This window comes from Antechinus flavipes, chromosome 2 (assembly GCF_016432865.1).
Source record: "Antechinus flavipes isolate AdamAnt ecotype Samford, QLD, Australia chromosome 2, AdamAnt_v2, whole genome shotgun sequence".
NCBI lineage: Eukaryota > Metazoa > Chordata > Mammalia > Dasyuromorphia > Dasyuridae > Antechinus > Antechinus flavipes.
The window spans coordinates 500,179,491-500,204,094 of NC_067399.1; the positions used below are offsets into that span (position 1 = coordinate 500,179,491).

The following is a 24,604-nucleotide window of genomic DNA, read 5'->3' on the forward strand; positions in this document are numbered from 1 at the left end:
TTTCAGTTTTGTTAGCTCTTTGTGACCCCATTTAGTTTAGTTTTTTTGTTTTTTTTTTTTTTTTGCAAAGATAGAGTGGTTTAACATTTCCTTCTCCAGCTTATTTTGCAAGTGAGGAAATTGAGGCAAGCAGAGTTAAAAGACTTGCCCAGGCTCACATAGTTAATAAATAGCTGAGGTCAAATTTGAACTCAGGTCTTCTTGATGCCAGGCCTGGCTCTCTATCCACTGTACCATTTAGTTGCCCCGAATCCTAGTTCAGATCCTCATCTAATTCTTGCCTGGACTGTTGGAATTCAGCCTCCTAATTGGTTTCCCTTGACTCCAGCCTCTTCCTTCTTCATTTCACCTTCCACAAAGTTGCAAAGTAGAATTCTTAAAGCTCATGTTCGATCATTTTACTCCCTTGCTCAAAATAATCCTCTTCTATTTGGCAGTTTAAAGGCCTTCACACTCTAGCTTTAGTCTAGCTTTCTAGACTTATTACACATTTATTCCCTTTTATATGGTCTATATTTCAGCCAATCTGGCTCATTCTCATATAGGACATTCTTATGTCTTGTCTTTATGCTTTTGTACAGACCATCCCCTCTTCCTGTAATGCCCTCCCTCAATAATTCTGCCTTAACCCTAGTTGAGTATGTAGAGACTTATCATAAGAAAGTCAATAATCAAATACATTATAGTTTTGATGTATTTTTTTTTTTCTTTTGGCCCTCTCAGTTCACTAGGACTGTCAGTGAAGAGAGGGAAGGGAAAAACATTTTCAAAATGCCTACTATGCATCTTACAACAACTTTTATTTGCCCTATTAGCTTAGGAAGCAGATCTGTCAACTCTTGACTTGGGTTTGGGTCTCAGCAACAATAGAATGCTTCTGGACTCAGTCACTCTTATTTACCTGAGAAGTTTTGCTGTTTGGTGATGGACTGTTGGCTCTCTTTTGGTCAGGGACTCCTGCTCTGCTTATTCCTCTGTAGGTTTCAGAGTGGGTGAAAAGCTTGAACTGAGACCCAATCCTGTCCTTGGGGTCTGAGTTACATGGCTATTATTTGCTTCTGAACTTGCTCCTTTCTTGGTATGTAGTCCAACTCCTGAGAATATGGAGCGAGAGAGAAGAGAGTCTAGTACAGACCACTAAGACACACTAATCCAAAGGGAGTAGAAAATCAGTGATGAACCTGAGGAGACTGAGGAGTTGACAACTAGGAGCAGAACTAATAGAGAACATTATTACAGAGTAACCAGTAATCAGGGGGAATAAATAGTGCCAAGTATATATACACATTGCTTTTCTTAGTCCTCATTCTACTTCTAGACCTCCCAGTACTTCCTAACCTCCCAGTACTGAGAAAGGCAATGAGATTTTGAGAAATCATTTGTAACCTTAAAGAAAACAGTTTTAGCTGAGTGCTGAGATCGAAAGCAGATTGCAAAAGATAGAGAAATGAGGAGTGATAAACTGGGCAATAAGGGTAGAAAGTTTTTTCTAGGAGTTTTGCTATGAAAGGGAGGAGGGATAAAAAATAATAGTTTGAGAGAGTAGTCGAGGTCAAGTCAAGATGTTCTGTTTTGTTTTGTTTTGAGTGATCTTGGTGTTTATAAGCATAGGAAAAAGCATAGGGAAGGAGAAGGAATGGAAGGGACAGAAGGGATTAGATTTAAGGATACGAATAGAGAGGTTGAGGTGGGCAAGGAGAAAGACCACTTAGATTTTGCCACGGAATCCTGGGCAAATTTGTGAAGTTCCACTTTTTCTTGTCCCGAATTCACTGCTTACTGATCATTTCCAAACCATGTCATTCTTGCCTGCTCAATATCCACTCCTTTACAACTCTGCTTCTCTTTATGTATTGTTCTGCTCTATTAGAATGCACTCCCTCAGAGGATGGACTGGTTTGTTTGCATTCGTGTTGTATAGCCAATGGTTAACACATTGTTTGGCATATAATATACTTAATAAATTCCCTCTCTCTCTCTCTCCCTCCCTCTCTCCCTCCTTCCCTTCCTTCCTTTCTTCCTTCCTTCCTTCCTTCCTTCCTTCCTTCCTTCCTTCCTTCTTTCCTTTCTTCCTTCCTTCCTTCCTTCCTTCCTTCCTTCCTTCCTTCCTTCTTCCTTCCTTCCTTCCTTCCTTCCTTCCTTCCTTCCTTCCTTCTTTCCTTTCTTCCTTCCTTCCTTCCTTCCTTCCTTCCTTCCTTCCTTCCTTCCTTCCTTCCTTCCTTCCTTCCTTCCTTCCTTCCTTCCTTCCTTCCTTCCTTTCTTCCTTCCTTCCTTCTTTCCTTTCCCTTCCCTTTCTCCTTCCCTTCCTATTATTCACTTATCTCTTCCTCTGATATTGGAACAAAGAAGGGCAAAGTAAGGTTTAATGTTGAAATGATTCTAAGTGTAGAGTTGGGAAGAATAGGAGGGATGACCTCAATTTTTCTTTAGTGAAGTTTGAGCTGAAGTCCTTGGCTAAAAAGGAATGTGGAACAGGCAGTACAAGTAGTCTGAAAAAAAGAACAGCTCCTGTGCAGAATGGGATAGTTAGGGAAGAGTAAAAATGTTGGTATGCAACAGTGAGAATCTAGCTGAGATTCTATGGCATATCTAAACTTTATGACTCCTTTAGGCTCTGTACTTTGTATACAATGGTTACTTAATAAATGTTTGTGAGTGAAACAACTCATTGTCACTTAGCAAGTTAGTGAATCTATTTTATATCTCTTATATATGTTCTATATTTACTATCTATTGTAAAAAGTAGGACTTCCTTTTATTTGTCCCAAAACAACTCTATTTGAACTTGGAGGAGGTGCCCCTAGTTCCAGTATTCTTGTATTTAGTGAGCAAATCTCTGCTCCACTTCATTATTTTATAACTACTCACCTTGTTCATTTATTATTAGTAATACTCTGCTCTCAATTGCCTACAGGATAACTTATTGTCTTGTCATTCAAGACCCTCTGCAATATGCCTCTAACCATTTCTTTTGGCCTTGTACTTAGAGCAAATTAGATTATTTTTAGATTTAGTTATTGATATATGATGGAATCCAAGAGTTTCTAAATTTCAGTACCCTAGGATAAAGTTAGTCCAATTGCCCTACCCTGGCTACTGTTCTGCTTAGAATAATATGTATTTCTCATATGTACTACTGTTTTATGATTTGTTTTATGGCTACTTGTGTCTATGTTTTATTTCCTTTACTAGATTACAAACTCTTTGAGGGCAGGGTCTGTGTCTTGATTATCTTTGTATTCCAGATATCTCTAGCATAGGTTCTTACAAGTAGTAGGCAAAAATACTAAAAACTCTCTCTTCAACAAATCATCTCATATCTAATTTGAATGTACCTTATATGCATGTGTTAATTTCTCGAGTAGAATGTAACATCCTCTACAGCAGGGACTTTTCCCCTTTTGTCTTTGTGTCATCATCCCTGAGCACAGAGCTAGAAACATATTAAGTTTTGATAAATACTTTTTGATGGATTGAATTAAGTATTCCTGATTTTTAAAGTCTCCTCATATTTTATATCCAATCTATTCTTGTTTCTATAAATTAGATTTTTTTAAAGTCCATGAGTACAACACCTGATTGTTGGCTAAGAAATTGGACAGTGTTGTGGCCACCACTTTCTTCACACATGTGTTGTTGTATATTCTACTGAGTGGTTTTTATTTTTGTTTATTTAGTAGCTTGGTCTTTTCTTCTATAATGACCACAGTGCCTAGCTGAGGGCCGATGGCATTAGGGCAGATGGTACAGAGATTGGTTTGCATTCAGACTTCTTGCCTCCTCATAGCAGGCCCCTTAAACCCTGACATTCCTGCTGCAAGTCTTGGAAGTCACGTGAACAGCTGATCCTGGCTGCCAGAGCATTATTGTTAGCACCGTTGTTAGGTTGTAAGGGAAAAAAAATAATCGTAGTTGGGCTTTGAAACCCATTTTGACCTTATCTTAGTCATTTTCTTTCTGAAGAGCTGTTGAAATGTTGACAAAATGCTTTTTGGCTCTCACATGTGGAAAGCAGACATGTTCAGGTCTCCAACACTTTCTGGAAACTAGTCAAACAGCTTCTGACTATAATGACGGGCTAAAGGGAATTAGGAGGCATTCTTGCTGGGAAAAATCGGCAGAATGTCGACACCCAGGAGGGTACAGGAGGCAGCAGAGAGCTGAGGTCATGCCAGTTTCTGTCTGTCGGTCTCTGCAGGTGCCTTCACAGGCTCAGAAATGACAGGTGAGAGAGGGCATCCCTTGCAGCACTCTCTGCCTTCCGTGATTCTTTGCACAGGACTACTGCAAAGGTCCAGTTTGCTTCCTAGCTCCAAAGACACAGAAGGGTAGGAGCAAAAGGTAGAGTAGTGGCAAAGGGAGACAGGAGAGGTAGAGATTAATTGGATAGGAAGAAATATAGAGGGGAGGCAGAGGAAAAACCAGATGGGCACCAGGGACAGAGGTGAGCAATCATATTAGAACAGTCACAGTTAACAGAGGGAAGAAAATTAGAGACATTTCAATTGCTTCCTCTCTAGTATTTGGAGAGGATTTAGACTCTCATGACATTTTATAGAAACTATCATCATACTATTATATAATTTCATTTACTAATTCAACAAATATTTTAAATGCCTACTATGTACAAATGGGGGAGATATAAATATAAAAATATGGTCTCATCTATGTTCATGAGAATTATCTCTGCTCCTAGAACCTGAGTTTTCTGCATTTGTAAAATAGGGACAACTATCATGACTGTCCTTATGGTTTTTTAGAAATGACTTAGAAAAAAGAAAATGGTTAAAAAGCACTCCCTCCTCAGGTGAAAGAAATAAAGTGACATGAATTTTTTTTTTTTAAATCAATCCTTGTTGCTTGAAAATATGTTAGGAAGATCACAAATAAACAAGGTAAGCTAGCACTCTCACATTGTGAAAGTTGAAATGACCTAAAAATTCTGATCAATGTAATGATTCACTAAGATTCTAGAGGACTGGAGATGAAGAATAGCTCCCAACTTTTAGCAGAAAGGTGATAGACTCAAGATGCAGAATGAGACATGGTTTTGGAGATGGCCAATGTGAGAATTAATTTAGCATGACTATGTATATTTGTTTCAAAGATTTGGCTTTTCTTTTCTTGGGGGGAGGAAGAAAGATAGAGAGAAAATGAATGCCTGTTAATTGCAAAAAAAAAAAAAAAGGTTGATGTGGTATAATTAAATTCTGATCCCAGAGAATACCTTGTTAAGTGTAAAGCAGATATCTATAGCAAGAAGTTCTCTCTGAAATGCAAAAACTGCTTGGGAGGTATTTATAGTGTTCTATACACAGGGAACTCTCAGTAGATGTTAATTGATGGATTCTGCTCCGATTTTGTGGTCACCACTCTCTTTTTCTCCCCTTTTTCTAAGTTTCCCATTTCTCTCTTCTTTATATGTTTCTTCTAATTTGATCTAATGTCACTAAACATAATTATCTTTTTGCTATTTGCCAGAATCTGTTAGACAATAAAGTGAGGTTTCCTACCTCATCCTCTTCTTCTCCTGTGATATACTTTTCTTTGACTTTTTCTGTGTTCACAAGTGTTGGGGGCAGTTCTTGGATAAGTACTTTTCTGGGGTGTCAGCATTTTCTAAAGTCTGTGGTTAAGCTTTGAGTTCAATATTAAATGCCACATGAATTTAGGATTTCCTTTGATCTGACACCAGGGGTTTTCCACACCTATGAGGGTGGAAAAGTATATGTGTGGGAGGCAGGGCAAGAATAGGTGAGAAGCAGGGAGAGGAAAAGAAAGGATTGAGGCTTAAAAAGAAAATGCTTTATAAGGTTCCTTCAGAAACCTTCATGAGAGGAGAGGTTATAGAAGACAGAAAATAATCTAGAGGACTTTCATTGAATCCATTCTTTCTGACCATGTTGTTTTTCCATTCTGAAAAAAGGCAGATATGTTTGAGGATATCCCGAAGATGGAGACGGAAATAGACAATATCATGTACTAGCCCTGATGTTGAAGCTGGAGGTGTACTAGGGTGAGGTAAAGGAAGAGACTCTTTCTGCTGAAGATCTGTCAGGTTTGCAGTTAACAATTTTTTTGGACATGAAATTTTGCAATTGAATTGATGATAGGATATGAGGCGAAATCTCTTACAAGAGATAGCAAAGTAGAAGGGTATTTTGAGAAGGGAACTAGATATCCTATGAATTATATTAATGCCACTGATGCTCAGAAACCTGCTCATTTAGACAGAGGCACTCATTTATTCCAAGATGTAGTTGAAATTGGAGAGAAATTGACTATAGATGGGGAAATTCTTCAGTTATTCCTATTTGCATATGACATTGTGTTGGTCATATCAGGCCTTGGGACTTGGTGAGATTTCTAAATGAGGTCTACATTATAAGCACTCACAAGAATCAGCCTAACTATCTTCTCATCAAAAACCAAGAAGATGATTAAAGAATGTCTTTTGCCCAGGATATGAGATACACTTGAATTAGATAATCCAGAGAACAGGTCTATCAGTTCATATGCTTTTGATAGACTCTATTGGATAAGGAACTGAACCCAGAATTGAAAAGGAGGAGAAGAAGAGTAGGTTGGATGGCATTTAGGAAGCTGGACAGTGATTTTAATTGTCCCAAGATTTTCTCTGAAAACCCCATATCCTACCTCAACAACGATACTGTTTGAGGATGTATTCTGATGGAAGTGGTTCTCTTCGAGAAAGAGAGCTAATTCAGTTTCAATTGATCAAGGATGGACAGAAGCAGCTATACCCAAAGAAAGAACACTGGGAAATGAATGTAAACTGCTTGCATTTTTGTTTTTCTTCCCGGGTTATTTATACCTTCTGAATCCAATTCTCCCTGTGCAATAAGAAAACTGTTCGGTTCTGCACATGTATATTGTATCTAGGATATACTGTAACCTATTCAACATGTAAAGGACTACTTGCCATCTGGGGGAGGGGGTGGAGGGAGGGAGGGGAAAAATCGGAACAGAAGTGAGTGCAAGGGATAATGTTGTAAAAAATTACCCTGGCATGGGTTCTGTCAATAAAAAAGTCATTTAAAAAAAAAAAAAAGAAAGAAAGAAAACCCCATATCCGTTAACATTAATTCTCTTTTAGTCATGGAATATGAGAATTTCAGTTTGTAGTTCACACCCATAGGACAATGGAGAAATGCATGGTGGAAATGAACAAGCTGTAACATTTTACCAATGGAGAATTATAGGGGAGAAATAACAAGACGTCAGGGACAGATGTATGACAAGAATAGGAGGTAGGGATGGTCATGTGGCAGGAGTGATAGATGACTAAGGGACAGTTTGCATCTCCCACAGATATCCACACAATGCCAAAAGGATTTAGGGATCCTCAGAAGTGGGGTAGATTTTCTATGGAGGACTTACGGGAGGACAAAAGATAAAAGTTTCAGAGAATAATGCAGTATGGATTGATTGCTATGGTACCTACCATTGGGAAGACCCAGGACAATTAGATCATAATTCCCTAGAAGTACCAATCTATAAATGACCAAAAAGATCCTGTTCAGCTAGAGAAAACCATTTAAAATCCATTCCAAGCTATTAGTGCTATTAGCTCCAACTTAGGCTGAGTAAAATAAACAAAGACTAGCCCAAGATCCTCAGAATAAAAATTTCAGTCTCACAAATTCTTTCTCCAGGCTTTTTTCCTCTTCTGAATACATAAGGGAATAAATATTTTTCTATTTGCAATTCTAATAGTCATTTAAAAAATTCAACTAAATAAGCATTTATTAAATTATAGTATGTTGCAAAATTTGGTGCTGGATATTGTAGGACATAAGTTAAATAAGATATGGTTCCTGACCTTCTGGAGCTTACAATCTATTATATTGCTAGGAGCTTAAGCTTTTTCAAAATATTGACACCCTACTTTGTTTTGAATGGCCCTAAATCATTCTCCAATCTTTTGTAAGTCCTATCAGGCCTTTCTGAGACTTACTCCTAGGGCTAGAGGCATACTTATATGTAGGCACAGCATATATCTTCATGTCTGGTGGATGTTGGGAGAACGATGAGAATGGACAATGGAGTTATGTATTGGGGAGAGTAATCTAATATATTGATAGACTTAGAGAAGGAGGGGTAAAGGAGGAAAAAGTAATCCCGTGTAATTTTAAAATATTCTTCCTCCAAACCTAATACATCTGGAGGTGAGGAACCATGCTATTATATAGAGGAGAGAGGCTGTCTTTTTCCAGTTATAAATTGGCTGTTTGGTTTTTTTTTTTTTTTTAATAAGCATATATTCTCCCTCTGATAGTCCTGAAGCCAAGGACCTCAACCAGAGGTCTTATACAGGGCCCCAGAATTTTATGGGATTGCATCATGCACATTTCTGGGTGATGTTACTTTTCCCCAAAAGACGTGGAGATTACAAGGCAGGAATGCCATAGGAAACTTCTTTTTCCTCATACAGAGCAGACTATGTTGGGAACAGCAAGGCTTAAATGTGTAGAAATAGAATCTTCTTGGAAAAGTATGAAAATAGGAGGAAATTTCTTACCTGTTTAATGTGATTTACATGTGGCCTTGGCTAGTGTTTGGGTTGGGAGCAAAAAAGGAAATGGGATGGTCTACACATCATTCTGGCAACAGAAGTAAGAAGCAGGAGACTTTATTGACAGGCATGGAGAATCACAAAATGTCAATACTTGAATATAAGATGTTAGTCCGTTGAACAGAAAATGTTGAGGTTAAGAAAGGGATCTTGGAGATCACCTAATTCAGGGATTCTTAATCTGGGAAATTGGTTTCTAAAATTTTTGATAACTGTATTTTAATATAATTGGTTTCCTTTGGAATCTTATATATTTTATTTTGGGCACTGCAAAACATTCTGAGAAAAGGCTATAGGCTTCACCAGTACTAAATGAGTACGACACAAAGAAGATAAGGAACTTTTGATATTAGTCCAGTCTGCTCATTTTACAGATGAGAAAATTAAGGCTGAGAGAGAGGAATTAAGTTAGATGGTTTTTAAGTTTCCTTAGTATTCTAAATGTAAATCTATGATTTCAAGAATAAAATTAGGTGTATAGATAGTATATTGGACAGAGTATTGTTCCAAGGTCACAATCCTTTTTGGACAAATTGCTGAAAGGTAGCATGATGGTTTTATGAACTTTTGGAAAAGAAATTTGAGAGTATGAAGAAAAGTCCCCTTTAGAATGCATATACAGCATGTCTTGTGAATGTGCTGTCTTGTTAATCGTTTTATGTTATTGTCTGCAGGTAGGTAGGTGTTTGGTAGTGCTTATGAACTAGAATTAAATATTGAAACAGTTGGAGGTTTAGATTCACTAACCCAAGAATTCTTAGATTAGAGAAGGCATATGATTTCAGGCTTTGGGGGTAAAGAGGAGAACCCAGCATAAGAAAGAATAGAAAGGAGTCAGTGTGAAAATATCTTGGTTCCTTAATAGGAAAAGCTAGAAATAAGATAGAATGAATGGTGGAAATGATGCTAGAAGTTGGGAAATAAGCTTCTAGAGTGTCAGAGGACTTCCTGGAACAATCTTATGCTGTTCCTTTTGCCTGAAATGTTCTTTCCTCATCTCTGCTTCTATAAATCTCCTTTGTCTTTTGAGTTGTTGTTATTCAGTCAGTTTCAGTCCTGTCCAATTATCTGTTTCAGATTTGGGGTTTCCTTGGCAGAGATGCTGGAATGGTTTGCCATTTGACAGATGAAGAAACTGAGGCAGACAGGGTTAAGTGATTGCCCACGTCACACAATTGTCTGAGGTCAGATTTGAATTCAGAAAGATAAATCTTCCTCACTTCAGGCCAATCACTCCATCCACTGCCTCCACCTGTTCTTCAAAGCTTTTTTCAAATCTCACTTCTTCTGTGAAGCCTTTCCTGATGGCTCAATAAGGATTTCTCCCCATCCTAGCATTACCTACTAGTTCCAGACATTTCATAAAATGTCAGTGCTAGATGGGACCCTAGAGATCATTCAGTCTAACTCTTATTTTGTAGAACTGAGGAGGGATTGAGATCTAAAGGTATCTACTAGTACAAATGATGACAGCTAGCATTTATATAATACTTATATTATATTTCATTTGATTCTCACAACAATCCTAGGAGGCAGTGCTATTATTACCTTCATTTTCCAAATGGGGAAACTGAGGCTGAAAGAAATGAAATGACTTGCTTAGGGTCACACATGTAATAAGTGGCATATTTGGGATTTAAATTCGGGTTCTCAGATTCCAAATCTAGAACTCTTTCTTCCTCACTCCTTTCCCACTGCAACTGTCAACTTTTTGAGGGTAATAAGTATATTTCTCTTACATCCTCAAAGCACCTAGTATAGTTCTAGGCATTCTGAGGTACTCAATAAATCCTTTTACGGGGTTGGATTCAACAGAACCTGAATTACAATCATGATACTTTCTAAACTCTCTCTGGGATTTTGCCATTCCATGCTAGTCTATTGGCAAGAGCCTTAGTTCTGGGGTAGCACAGGGAAGGAAATTTTGCTCTATGACCTTTCTGAACCCAGCAGACATAAACGAGGGCTGCTGAGATTTTCTGTTCCCATGACCACTGTGTGAGCCCATTAAGGGCCAGGCGGCTGCATTAAAACTCCAGCTGCTGTTGGAAGGGGCCACTGTGACATCTGCAGTACCCCCAGGCCCGGGCATGTTGATGATTGCCAAAACTCAGTCTTTACCCCTTTGCTTGAAAAGGCCCTGGCAGGCAGGCAGGCAGGCAGAGGCAAGCTGGGCCCAGGAGGGAGGTGGACCTGCTAGGGATTCATGGCATAGGACTCCAGTGCCTGGGGTACGCTAAATCACAAGAGCCCTTCTTAACTGCTTGACTTCTGACCTAGGGGAGCCAAAAGATTTCTCCTTCTCTGTGCCACTGCTAATCAGGGACCAAATTTTGTGGACTATCTCCAAGGCGATTCTTGCCTCCAAAATATCTCTTGTATGTGTCTCCTCATCATTCCTGCTGCCCCAAACCCTAGAGCTTCCTTACCTCTCACCTGGACTACTGTGGCTACTTCCAAAATGGTCTCTGTCTCCCCCTCCCCACTTTTTGCCCCCCCACTAGTTTATTCTTCTATTAGATTAATCTTTCTAACTCTATTCTCCATTCTCATCACTTCCCCAGTTAAAAATCTTCAATGGCTTTCAACTGCCTTAGGAATGAAGGGTAAACCCCTTAGCTGGGAATTCACAGTCTGGCCCCAACCTGCCTTTCCTTTTTAGTTTTATATTAGATTCCTCCTCCTCTGGATTCCATCCTCAGGCAAACCTGGTTTTCTATGTCCTAAATGTATACCTTGCTTTCTCACTTCCCTGCTTTTGCTCAAGATTTGTTCCATTTGGAATCTCCCTTTTCCTCAATTTCTGTCCAAGTTTTGTCTATCCTCCAGGCCCAGATCAAATGCCACTTCCTCTGTGAAGCCTTCTATAATCAATTCCTCCTCTCCCTCCTCCCACATGTTGTTCATTTTTTTGTATTACTAACCAATTAATTGACAAATATTTATTAAGGGCCTGCCATGTCTCAGGCATAGTGCTAGGCATGGAGGATACAAAAAGAAATATTTCTTTGATGGTTTACATTTTAATTTAGAGAGCTAATAAGCCCCATTCAAGGATGTATATGAAATAAATTATTTTTGTTCATGACTTATTTTCCTTATTATATCTAAGTTTCTTGAGGGTTTGTTATTGTTATTCAGTTGTGTCCAACTCTAAGTGATTCCATGTAGGGTTTTCTTGGCAAAGATACTGGAATGGGTTTGTCATTTACTTCTTCAGCTCATTTTACAGATGAGGAAACTGAGGCAAGCAGGGTGAAGTGACTTGTCCAAAGTCACACAGTTAGTAAGTGTCTGAGGCCAGATTGAAGCTCAGGAAAAAGAATCTTTTTGACTTTAACTAGGCACTCTATCCACTGTGCCACCTAGTTGGTCATTTCTTTTTTTATTTTTACTAAATAGTATTTTATTTTTCCAATTACATGTAAAGAGAGTTTTCATTATTTTTGTAAGATTTTGAATTTTAATTTTTTTTCTCCCTTCCTCTCCAAGAGAGCAAGTAATCTGATATAGATTATACAAATACAATTGTTTTAAACATATTTCTTTCTGTTAGTCATGTTGTGAAAAAAAAAAAATCAGAACAAAAGGGAAAAACCACAGGAAAGAAAGAACAAACAAATAAAAGGTAAAAATAGTATGCTTCTATCTGCATTCAATCCCCATAATTCTTTCTCTGGATGCAGATGGCATTTTCCATCCCAAATCTATTGGAATTGTTTTGGACTACTATATTGCTGAGAAGAGCTAAATCTATCATTGTAGACTATTATCTAATCTAGTTGATATTGTATATAATGTTCTGGTTCTACTCACTTTACTCAGCATCAGTTCATGAAAGTCTTTTTAGGTTTTTTTGAAATCAGCCTGCTCATTATTTATATTATAGAACAATAATATTGTTCTATATATGCTCTATATTGTAGAATATTTATTTTGTTCTTTTTTATGTTCTATTTTATTTATTATGTTCTATATTAGAGAACAATAATATTCATTACATTCATATACCATAACTTATTTAGCCATTCCCCAATTGATGTAGTTGTCCATTTCTTGAGGGTAGGGACCACATTTATTTTTGTCTCTCTTTTGCCTACCATAATATTTTACACATGTGGGACACCAAAACCTTTGGTCTTTCTTGAGGAAGACAGGAAGATTGTGACCTGCATAGGTAGATTTGGCTTAAAGGCCAGCAGGCCCTTTTTCTTCCATTCTCCTTTGCTCCCTGCCCTCACCCTTCCCTCCTGGGGAAAGGAAACAAAACTGCTTGTAAGGTTTATGCTGAAAGATGTGAATGGAACCAGTGGATAGCAGCCCTGGAGGCTGTAAATTGGGTAATGAAATCTCATGGCCAGTGGTATTGCAGTCTACTCAGAGGTCTGGCAGTGTCAGCCTGGAAACATGTTCCCTAGTACATAGAAAACATTGATCACTGCCTGTGCTTTTTGTACTCTGTCCAGCAGGACATCCTAGGCTGTGGCCAGGTGGAAGCTGCCAGCTCTGCCCACCTGAGGATAAGGAGAATAGTGTCACCTTGATAGAGTACCCCATCACAGCCTGGCTCTTTAGGACAAGGCTTCAGAGCCACAGACTATAAGTCCTGCTATAGTTATACGTATGGATAGTCAAAGGTAATGTGCGTTCAGTTTAGCTGATAGACAGGTATAGTCCCTGACTCCTTTCTCCACCTAGCCCCGCCTTTCTTCCCCACTCCCCCCTTTTGTTACAAAGACAGTAATAAAGACAAACAATACCTTTGGTTTAAATAGCCTTTTTCCTCTTAATTGCTCAAGTGAGTTTGGGGCCAGGACAGAGGTAGGACTGGAATTGATCATCTCAGGATAAAAGACCAAGAAGTTTCAGTCCCACCCTGGTGCCTTTTAACGAGCAGGTCTGGTTCCCCTGCTAATCTGTAACAGCTTTAAATAAGGCTCTTAGGTCCCACCTACCCAACCTCAGGGCACCTGAGAAAACACCTTTTTCCCCAGGCCCTTCTTTATTTTATTTTATTTGGTAATGTTTTCTCTCAGTGAGAGGGAGAAAAGAAGGTTCATTTTAGCCTTCATGCCTAAGAAGACATTGTTTAATCAAGCTGTAGCACAGCAGCAAATTTTGGGTTCCCCTCATCCTGCAATGCATAATGGAGCCTGTTGTGGACCTGCTGAGGGGGCCCCGGGCTATAGAGCAGGCAAGCCCAGCCCAGCTCCTACTACCTTTTCACATCATAGGACCCCTGCTTGCCTCCTAGATAGAGAAATTTTAAACAAGCACATTTCTTTTGCCCAATTCTCATTAATTGGATCTAAAAGGGTTTCTATTTTCTCTCCAAATGCTGATTGATCTAGTGGAGGTAAACAGCACCACCAAAAGCGTGTGTGTGTGTGTGTGTGTGTGTGTGTGTGTGTGTGTGTGTGTGTGTGTAGAGTTGAAGGTGAATGGATATCTAATGTTATTGACATTTACAGAGAGACAGAGACAGAGACAGAGAGACAGACAGAGAGGGAGTGAGAGATACAGGGGAGAGAGGAAAGAAAGGGAGGGAAGAGGGAGACAGAGAAAGCGAGAGAGAGGGAGAGGGAGAAAGAGAGAGAGAGAGAAAGGGAGAAAGGGAAAAGGAGATGGAGAAGGGGAGGGAGATAAAGGAAGGGGAAAGGCAAAGGGAATGAAAAAGAGCAAGAAAGAGCGAACAGAATATGACTCAGCCTCTTAGAGTTTCAGCCCACAGATTTCTGCCTACATGGATTGTAGAATAGCCCTACAGCTTGAACAGGAAAGAGACTAAGGCTCTTGAGGAGGTTGCATGATTCCTTGACCAGAGTTTGGCAGTTTGTCTTCTCACAATTTCTCAGGTTTGAGAGTGGATGGAGATTTCCCCACCCCAAGAAAGAGAAAATATCAGTGTGCTTAAGGAAGTAGGTCTAAATGACTCATCTTTTGGGGAGGGGGCAGATGCAGAGGGACAGGGAGCTGCCTCCTGTGTGGTTCAGGCAGTGTGCTTTTCGGATGCTTCCTGAGGTACAGAATGAAAGCACATATTTCCTCTGTGGGAACCCTTGTATTACAGGATACTGGTGGGGGGGGGGGGCGGAGAGGGCTATTTTGAGGGAAGATTTGAGATACTAGCAGCTTAATTTCTGTTTCTAGATGGGTATTACAAAATTTGATAGCTTCTTCATTCTGCTGCATTTGACACAGTTGAGCCTCCTTTCCTTCCTGGGTTTTTGTGAGACAATTCGCTCTTGATTTTTCTCTGACTTGTCTGGCTACTCCTTCCCAGCCTTTTTTTGCTGTATCATCATCCATGTCCTCCTAAATGTGGGTGTACCCCAGAGCTCTAACCTGGGGCTTCTCTCTCTTCACTCTCTCTCAATCATTTCATGAGCTCCAATGGGTTTAGTTGTCATCTCTATGTAGATGTTTCCTAAACTTTATATATACATCTCCAATAGAGATCTTTCTTGAGCTACATAATTAATTATCTATTATCTGATATCTCTAACTTGAGAGCTTATAACTGTCTCCAATTTAATGTGACCAAAATAGAACTTATCTTTTTAAAAAAAATATTTATTTATTTTTTAATAGCTTTTTATTTACAAGTTATATGCATGGGTAATTTTACAGCATTGACAATTGCCAAACCTTTTGTTCCAATTTTTCCCCTCCTTCCTCCCACCCCCTCTCCTAGATGGCAGGATGACCAATAGATATTAAATATATTAAAGTATAAATTAGATACACAATAAGTATACATGACCAAACTGTTATTTTGCTGTACAAAAAGAATCAGACTCTGAAATATTGTACAATTAACCTGTGAAGGAAATCCAAAATGCAAGCAGGCAAAAATATAGGGATTGGGAATTCAATGTAATGGTTCTTAGTCATCTCCCAGAGTTCTTTCTCTGGGCATAGCTGGTTCAGTTCATTACTGCTCCATTGGAACTAGTTTGGTTCATCTCAATGCTGAAGATGGCCACGTCCATCAGAATTGATCATCATATAGTATTGTTGTAGAAGTATATGATGATTTCCTGGCCCTGCTCGTTTCACTCAGCATCAGTTTGTGTAAGTCTCTCCAGGCCTTTCTGAAATCATCCTGCTGATCATTTCTTACAGAACAATAATATTTCATAATACTCATATACCACAATTTATTCAGCCATTCTCCAATTGATGGGCATCCACTCAGTTTCCAGTTTCTGGCCACTACAAAGAGACCTGCCACAAACATTCATCCACATACAGGTCCCTATCCCTTCTTTAGTATCTCTTTGGGATATAAGCCCAGTAGTAACACTGCTGGATCAAAAGGTATGCACAGTCTGATAACTTTTTGAGCATAGTAGAACTTATCTTTTGCCCCAAATGTGCCTTTTTTCTTAACTTCTCTATGACTGTTGAAGTCATCTTTTTAGCCACTAAAGTTTTCAACCTCAAAATCCAGCCTCCATTCCTCCCTTTTCCTCACTCTACCCCCACATTAGCCAATCAGTTGCCAAGACTTGTCAATTCTTTTTCCACAGTTCTCTTATTTGAACCCTTCTTTCTATTTCCAATGGTCAGCATGCTAGTTCAGATCTTCATCACTTCTAGACTGGATGCTTCCAAGAGCTTACAAGTAGATCTCCTTGCCTCATCTCTTCTCTCTTTAATTTATCTATTCCAAAGTTAACAAACTGATGCTCCTTAAGCACAGTGCTGACCAGGTCATTCCCTGGCTTCCAGGAACTCCTAATTGTGCTTGGGATAAAATGCAGGTTCTTTTCTTAGACATTTAAAACCCTTAACAATTTGGTTCCAGTTCACTTTTCCAGGTGAATTGGATATTATTCTCCTTCATACAGTCTACATTCCAACCAAAGTGCTGTCTCCGGTAGAAGGCATTTTATTTCCTCCCTCTTGCCTTTAAGCTGACTGACTCCATTGTCTGGAATATACTCCCTCCTAATTTTTACCTAATAGATTCCCTAACTGCCTTTGATGTTCACTTCAAACTATCTCCTACCCAAGTCCTATCCTGATACCTCCTCTCCCTTCCCTTTTCCCCCAATTGCTGGTATCCTCTCTTTACCAGAAAATTCCTTTGCACTTACTTTGTAGATTTTGCATTTATTTAGCTAGATTTAAGTCATTTCCTTTCAGTGGAATGTGGATTCCCCAAGGACAGAGACTATTTAATTTTTATTTTTATGTTCCCAGCACTCACCACAGTGCTAGTATATATTGGGTGCTTAATAAATGCCTTTTGCATAAATAAATTCCAGGTATTTTAAGTTTAATAGACATTTATTGAATACCTCTTCCGCAAATACTTCAGGGATAAAATGATTTTTTAATACTTTTTTTTTTTTTTGTCTTTGGAGGGTCCACAATTTAGCAAGAAGGATGAAAAGAGTATGGCAGTATGAGATGTGCGCCAGAAGAGATATACGGAATTCTATGAGAAGGAGCTTATAGGAAGGAGTTATCCCATTCTGCTGGGTACATCGAAGGAGACTTTGTGGTTGAGAAGGAGTTTAAACTGGGCTTTGAAAGATGGATGGGAACCAGTATGATAATGGTGAAGAGAGTTGGATTTTAAGTCAGATGACCTGGATTAAAATCCCAGCTCTGTTCCTTACTATTTGTGCCCGTTGGCACATGATTTCATATTTATCTATAAAGTGAGGGTTTTGGACTAGATTTAATAAGTAGAATGCTTGACTTGGAGCTCAAATCCCACCTCCAATACCTTCTGTGACATTAATCTCTCTGAGCTTCAGTTTCCTCATCTATTAAATGGGGGAGAATAATACATGTAGTATCTCACAGTTATTGTGAAACACAAATGAAAAAATAGTTGCAAAGTGATTTGTAGACTTGAAAGGTACCATGTAAGTGTCAGCTATAGTTGTTAATTATTTTGAAATGGTGGGGATAGAAGAGCAATTCCAAAGGAAGGAAATGGAGTGTGTTCTCAGGGCAGTGCAGTCTTTGCCTCTGGGTACCTCAGTTTCCCAGGATGGCACCACCCCCACATGGATTTGCAGGAATGATAATTACTGTTTGGGATCCACAGATCAAAGGTGTGAAAGGCCAGAAAGATGGAGGCAGACTGGCTTTCCTCTGTCCCCATTATCCTTTCTCTTGCATACAGGTGAAATTTAGGTTGCTATTTTCTCTGTTTGAATGGAAAAGAGAAACTTGCCTTAGAGAAAGGCTGGCATCTGACATTATCATCAACAAACATTGATTGAGCACGGACTATGTATGGCTCATGGTGCTAGATTTTGATTTGCAGAGACATCTAAGACACAGGCCATGAAGGCTGTCTCCAATATACTTTTCCAGTATCAGCTCCTCCTATTTTGCCTCTACTCCACATTCCAGTTAAATTGAACTACTCTTCATTCTTTTCACACATCCCTTAATTTCCTCACTCCCAGACTGCTCATTCTCTTCTCCCTCATTAGCACACTCCACTCCCTATCATCACCTGCTGAAATCCCACTCATCAGCGAATCATCAAATGTTAGAGTTGAAAGACACCTCAGTGATTGTCCAGAACGCCTTCATTTTTACAAATAATAATAATAATAATAATAACAGCTAGCATTTACATAATGTTGCAAGATTTGCAAAGTGCTTTACATATATTAACTCATTTGATCCTCACTACAACCTGGTGAGGGAGGGAGGTATTGTTATTAAGCCCATTTTATAGATGGGACATTGTGAAATTCAATAACTGACCCAGAGTCACATGGTTTCCTATACTACCTAGTTCCTGTTCCTCAAATGAGGAACCAGGGCCCAAGAGGTAAAGGGACCTGCCCAATATTTCTCAGCAAGTTCTTTGCAGAGCTAGAATCCTGGAAAGATGTGCTAGGATTTATATGCACTGGCTCACTTTCCTCAGCTCCTCTTAATATCACAACCCACAAAATGTTCACTTCTTCCCTCCTAGTCATACCTCCTTAAGATATGGACAAAAGCCTTTTCTATTCCCAGTTGCCACTGACAGTGAATCCTCTCACAGAGACTCCAAGAAATTGGTTGGGATTCAGTACATGTGGGATGTCCTCTTCCATTCCTCCCTCAGGATTAAGGGAGAGGGGCACTTCGGCTAGCATGGACAGATTCTTAGTAATCTCCCCTCTGAATCTGGATGACTTTATGTGTCATCAGCAAACCTTCCAAAGTCTTATTTTTCCCCCATATCAGGGTAATTTATTCAAATGTTTATAGATACAAAAACACACCTTAGGGGAAAATATGCTTACAATCATCCTCTTTATAAGTGCATCAACACCAAATTTTGCAAAGTCCAAACAAGGGGATGAAAAGCTTCCGTCTGACTCCATATCCACAGAGGGACCTTTTGATTAACGAGAAACCCTGGGACTGCTCCACAGGTAGTTTCAGCTTCTAGATCCCATTTCCACATCTTCTCTCCAACCCCTAGCTGTCCCAGCCAAACTGCCTTCAAGGCCTGTAACACTGTTGTCAATTGAACTAGTAATAGAAGGTATGAGGTAGAACAAAAATGGCAATTCAGAATTTTCCTCAGCAAACACTTGAAGGCATGTCCACTGACAAAATGGCCTCCAAAGTGCTGGAAAGGTCAGGAAAAAGGTCACAGAAGGAACTGAGAGGCAATTCCCATGTAAGAATACAAAGCCCCCAACACTGGACATGGCATATTGACAGTCAGTACCAGCTCTCTCTTTCAAAGGCCTCCCCCCTCTCAGGAAGGAAGAAAGGTCTTACTTTAATTTTTTTTTTTTTATATGTGTACACACACACATACACACACACACACTTATTTATTTATTTATTTTGGTGAAGCAATTATGGTTAAGGGACTTGGCCAAAGTCACACAGCTAGTTAGTGTCAAGTATCTGAGGTCTGATTTGAATTCAGGTCCTCCTGACTCCAGGGCTGATGCTTTATCTACTTCACCACCTAGCTGCTCCTCAAAGACCTTGTTAAAGCCTAGAAATTAATTTCATTCCAAGTGTAATATAGGTCTCAACATTTGGGATTTTATTATTTTGTTCAGTCGATTAATGTTTATTTAACACTACCTATGTGACAAGAACTGTGCTAGACAGTGTAACCTAAATACAAAAATGAAACAATACATTATTGTTTATAGAATGCTATTAAGAGAACACATACAAATACAAATATGTGCAGCTAGGTGATGCAGTGGATATAATACTGGATTTGGAATCAGGAAGACTCATCTTCTTGAGTTCAAATCCAATCTCAGTCACATATTAGCTGTGTGACTCTGGATAAGTCATTTCCCCCTGTTTGCCTCAGTTTCCTCATCTGTAAAATGAACTGGAGAAGGAAATGACAAACCATTCTAGTAACTTTGCCAAGAAATCCCAAATGGGGTCATGAAGAGTCAGACATAACTGAAAGGACTGAACAAGAATAAAGTAGTTTGGCATGAAGGGCATTAGGACTTGTAGGGATCAAGAAAAGCTTCAAGTAGAAGCTTCTTCTTGGACTTCATCTTGAAGGAAGAAAGTGACTGATTCTATAACAGAAGTGAGAGCCTTCTTGGCATGAGGGCAGCCCCTGCAAAAGCACAGAGATGGAGTATCCTGAGTAAGGATGGGATGGAGAGGAGCCCTGAGTGTAGGAGGGAGAGTTGGGTTAGAAAGAGAGTTTGGGACCAGTTTGTAAAAGAACTAAACACAACAGAGGCATTTATGTTTGATCCTAGATGCCACAGGGAGTCATTGGAACTGATTGAGTGACATGGTGTTTCAGGAAAATCACTTTGGCAGCGGTGGGGCAAAGGCACTGGAAAGGGACTGGAATACAGTGATGGAGGTAAGGTGTGATGAGGGCTTGTAGTAAAGGAAAGCTTGTATTGGTAAAGATGGCCCTGGAGATGTGAGATGTGGAGGTAGAGGTGGCAAAATTGGGAGACTGAAGGATGTGTGACAGAAAGAAGAAAATTTGGAAGAAGGGTCAGTTTTGATGGAAAGATACACTAGGTTCTATTTTGGACATGTGAGATTTGAGATGTTCTCCAGTTTGAAATGTCCAATAGACAACTAGTAATGTGGGAATGGAACTCAGGAGAAAAACTGGGGCTGAATATATAGATCTGTAAATCATCTGCATAGAGATGATAATTAAGTCCATGGGAATCATTGAGAATAAGAGACTGTGGAGAGAGATGAAAAGAGGGCATGGCCTAGAACAGAGCTTGGTTAACACCCATGGTTAAGAAGTGTCATCCAGAGACTGAGAAAGACAGAAAGAGTGGTCAGACAGGTAGAAGAGAACCAGAGATTATGAACAAGAGAAAAGAGAATGGTCCATACTGTCAAGCACTACAGACAGAAGAGGCAGGAGAAAAGACCCTTTGATTTGACAATTAAAAATGGCTGTAATCTTTGGACAGATTGAATGGGGACAGTTGGAAGATTGATCTCAAAGGGCTAAGGAGTGAAAGTGGAGCCAATCAATATATACAACCTTTCCTAGGAATATGGCCGAGGAAGGATGGAGAGATATAGGACAATAGCTTGAAGGGGTAGTAAGTAGAGATGATTTAAGGTACTAGATAGGTATTAGAAACTTGAATTCCATTTCCACTACTGATTTAAACTTGCTATGTGATTTCTAGCCAGTTTCTTACCTTGTTTGTGACCAGGGGAATCTTTCTTTTTGTTTTTCCATCTGCAAAATGGAAATAATTCTAGTTCATATGGCTTGAATGAAATAACATATTTAAATTACTTTGTTTTCTTTGGAAGGAAGTTGCTGTTTAAATGAGACTTTATTATGCTTGTATAACTAATAATGACATCCTCAATTGATTATATATTTAATAAGAACTCAGGTACTTAGAGAAGAGGCTATTTTAGGCATAGAAAGATTATCTCCTATTTTGCTTTATGTTGTTGTTTAGTTATTCCAGTTGTGTTCCACTCTGTGACCCTCTGGTTTTTCTTGGCAAGGATACTAGAGTGGCTTGCCATTTCCTTCTCCAGGTCTTATATTCTATATATACTCATAACCTGGAATTCTTAATCTGGGAAGTTTTCTCTTTGGTTACAGCTGCAGTAAATCTGAGAGAATCTCAAGGGCTGAGTCCTAGTTAAGCAATAATCATAGAATCATTACTCTAGAACTGGAAGAGATCTCAAAGGCCAGCTTGTCCATTCCTCTCATTTTACATCTGGTGAAACTGATCCCCAGAGGGTTAAGTGATTTACCTAAAATTATATGGGTAGTAGGGCCACAGAGATGGGATTTGAAGCCAGGTGTCCTGACTCCAAGCTAGTTAACTTTCCACTCCTCTCTGATAACGTGTGGGAGCTCTGGTGACTTGATGGCTTAAATAACCAATGTAAAGCTAAGAGAAAAATCCAATCTCTGACAGTCAACTTAGTATTCTGTGGTACTAGATCATGTGTCTGAAGGTACTGGCTATTTATTTCTTCAATTTGTTGTCCTCAAACACTTAAAGTGGGCTAGGTCAGCAGAGCCAAGGAGTGGGAGAGCTCTCTCTCCTCTCCCTCACTACCTTCTAATTTCTTTTTTCCTCATTTTCTACCTTATTCTCTCTTGTCCCTCCCTTTTCTCCCCATTTCTTCTTTCTTCTTCTCTTACTTTCTCTCTCCTCATTATCTCTTTCCCTTTCATCCCTTTCTTTCTTCAGTCCCTTCTCTTTTTTCCTGTTTCTCCCCTTTCCACTTATCTTCATCTCCTTTCCCCCTCCTCTTCATCCCTTCCTACCTCATTTTCTCTCCCACCCCTTTTTTCTCTCTTTCCCCCTCCTCTGTTTAAGCCATAAAATGCCAATTAGAGCCTTGCTTACCTCATTTATATGGTGGCCCTCAGGACTAATGAGATTTCTGATCTAGGTGCATTCTTCTGGCCTGACTTTGTAATTCTAGGCAAACAAATCAGTACTTGTATTGGGAATAGAAAGGTGGATAAGAAATTTCTTATGCTTTGCTTGTTGTTGCTGACAAGCATGTTTAAAGTCAGGTCTTCTTTTGAATGCCCCTGTAGTCTATACATTTACTTTTGTTTCAATTTACAATATGAGTTTGAAAAATAAAATGGAAATTAATCTATTAATCAACAACTATTTTTTAAAAGGCTTAATATTAGCGAGATACCGTGCTAAGTGCTGGGAATACAAAGATAGAAAGAACTCTGAACTCAAGGAAAACTTATTTATCTATATTATACAAAATCTATTTCCCAGTAGTAGTTAATATTATCTCGGATTGGTACAAATGAACCTTTTAAAATAATTTTTTGGGGTACATACATGTTCCACTGATATTTTAAATTCAACTTACACAGAATGGAGTTCCTTTTTTTCTCCTCTCAATAGAGCCCTGACTATAAATTTTGTTACTTAGTGCAATAAGTATGAAAGGTGCCCTCAACTCAACATTTTAAGACAAATTCAAATGAAGTCTTGAAGAAAGATCTTAGAAAGACTTTGATCACAAAGTCCTATGCAGGGATGGACAGAGATGGGACATAGACTGTTATAGTTAATCACGCTGAAATACCATGAAGTCCCTCGTGGGGAGGCAGGGAAGGAAAGAAGGCAGGATTGGACTGGGCTTGGGAGGATGTCCTAGGAGAAAGTGTTTGATATCATCTTATTATAGTTAGTTATTCTTGCTATTTCTGTTGGAGTATGAATGTTATTCAGAACATTCTAATTTTTGGTTCTTGGAACAATGCTCCAGTCACATTATCCTGGTTATGACTCTATCTCTAAATTTGCTAAATTTGCCCTTCTTCCCAACTTTTTTGTTTTGGTTGATAATAGCATTATTTTTCTAGTTAACCAGGCTAGAAAAATTGGCTCATTTTGATTTTTCTCTTTATCTGACCATAAGCCTACATATATTCACTTGCTAAGTGTTTCCAGGTTTCTTTCTCTCCAATCTAGTCTTCACATAGCTGCCAAAATAGTCTTCCTAATTTGCAGGTCTGATTAAATATTTCTCCTTATTGAAAAACACTGGCTCTTTATTGCCTATAGAATTAAATACAAACTTAGTCTAGCACTTACTATATGCTTATTCACTTAACATCCTGCATAAACAATCTGGCTTCAATTTACCTTTTAAGCCTTATTTTACATGATTCCCTTTTAAGTTCCAGTTAAATTGTATTGATTGACTTTATCTTGTCCTCTTCATTCATCATCACATTTGTACAGATTGTCTTCTATTGCTGGAATACACTTTTTCCTTATCTCTTTTCCCTGAATCCTTCTCTTCCTTCAAAACTTGGTTTAGGTTACATGTCTTCCAAGGAGACTTGTCTGATCCTGCCAGATGAAAGCATTCTTTTCCTCATCAATTTTTGTGAGAAAGCTTTGTTTCTATTTCTCTAACGAGAACTCACATTTCAACTTATTTGTATAGGACATATACTCCCTATCAATCAATAGATCATCAATCTTTTTCTTTGTAGTATACTTACTCTTTGTTAGGCACTGGGGATGCAAATATGAAAATGATACAGTTTCTGCCTTCAAGGAGCTTATATTACGCTAAGAAGATAAAATATTTCATGGATAACTAAATATAGACTGTGTGCAAAAGAAATGCACAATGATTTGAGGAAGCACTAACAATTAAAGGGATCAGGCAAGATTCATATATGAAATGCTGCTTGAACTGAGCTTTGAAGGGATTTGAAGAGTCAGGGATGATGAGAAAGAGCACTCCAGTGATGGAAGGCAACCTGTGTAAAGGCATAGATACAGAAGATTCAGAAGAAGAATTGAGAGTAGGGAATTTATTATTTTTTTGTATTCTTAGTGCCTAGGACAATGCCTTACACATTTTGGTTGTTGTTCAGATGACTCTTTGTGACTCTGTAGAATATTTTTGTTGTAGGGTTTTCTTGACACAAATACTAGAGTAACTTCCTATTTCTTTCTTCATTAGCTTACCTCCCTTTCCCCCGCCCTTTTTTTTTTGGTCAAAGTTTATGTAATCCTGCAT

At 38.9% G+C, this 24,604-nt stretch overlaps 1 long non-coding RNA gene across 1 annotated transcript in view; it reads right to left on the reverse strand.

The window, feature by feature from the left end:
* Window positions 1-792: 792 nt before the first annotated feature.
* Window positions 793-24,604, reverse strand: part of LOC127550883 (uncharacterized) — a 43,613-nt gene continuing 19,801 nt past the window's right edge. The window contains exon 3 of the long non-coding RNA XR_007950956.1: window positions 793-1,094. This is a non-coding gene — a long non-coding RNA (uncharacterized LOC127550883). The remainder of the gene's footprint in view (window positions 1,095-24,604) is intronic.